The 558-nt window shown below is 42.8% G+C and overlaps 1 non-coding gene across 1 annotated transcript; it reads right to left on the minus strand.

The window, feature by feature from the left end:
* Positions 1 to 171: 171 nt before the first annotated feature.
* RHIMIDRAFT_t29 lies at positions 172 to 254 on the minus strand. Its single transcript has one exon. It is a non-coding gene; the product is annotated as a tRNA-Leu (tRNA).
* Positions 255 to 558: the final 304 nt, after the last annotated feature.

The following is a 558-nucleotide window of genomic DNA, read 5'->3' on the forward strand; positions in this document are numbered from 1 at the left end:
TTTGGGATGACTTAGTCCTTTGACGACTTCGTCCTTTGACAACTTGGTCCTTCAACGATGTCGTCCTCTGAAACAAATTTCCAAAAATAGTAGTTACAACAGTATCACTATAACAAACACGACAGAGTTAATCGAGCACGACAGAAAAAACACGACGATTGGAAAAAAGAATGAAGGGAGTGGGATTCGAACCCACGCCTCCGAAGAGAACACGACCTTAACGTGTCGCCTTAGACCAACTCGGCCATCCCTCCTGTATGTTTTGAAAAGTGCTATAATTTAGTTGAGGCATTTGTGAGCATCACGTGACTCTCAGGTGACCATGGAGATACATTCTTCCTTGTCTTGGTGGTAACTGATTGGTGGGATTGGCTGTACGGCAAGAAGTTAAAGAAGTACATGGTGAAGAAGTCTAAAGAAGTGCCGGAGTTCAAATTCAGAAATTTTACGTCACTGGAAGTTTGGTCTTTGAATTCCCGCTCTATTCAAGGTCAGCTCGCTTGGTGTCGTAGAACAATGTCTGCTTAAGGACTGACATTGAGATAAACGATTGTAATC

The sequence above is a fragment of the Rhizopus microsporus genome (assembly GCF_002708625.1).
Source record: "Rhizopus microsporus ATCC 52813 unplaced genomic scaffold scaffold_7, whole genome shotgun sequence".
Classification (NCBI taxonomy): domain Eukaryota; kingdom Fungi; phylum Mucoromycota; class Mucoromycetes; order Mucorales; family Rhizopodaceae; genus Rhizopus; species Rhizopus microsporus.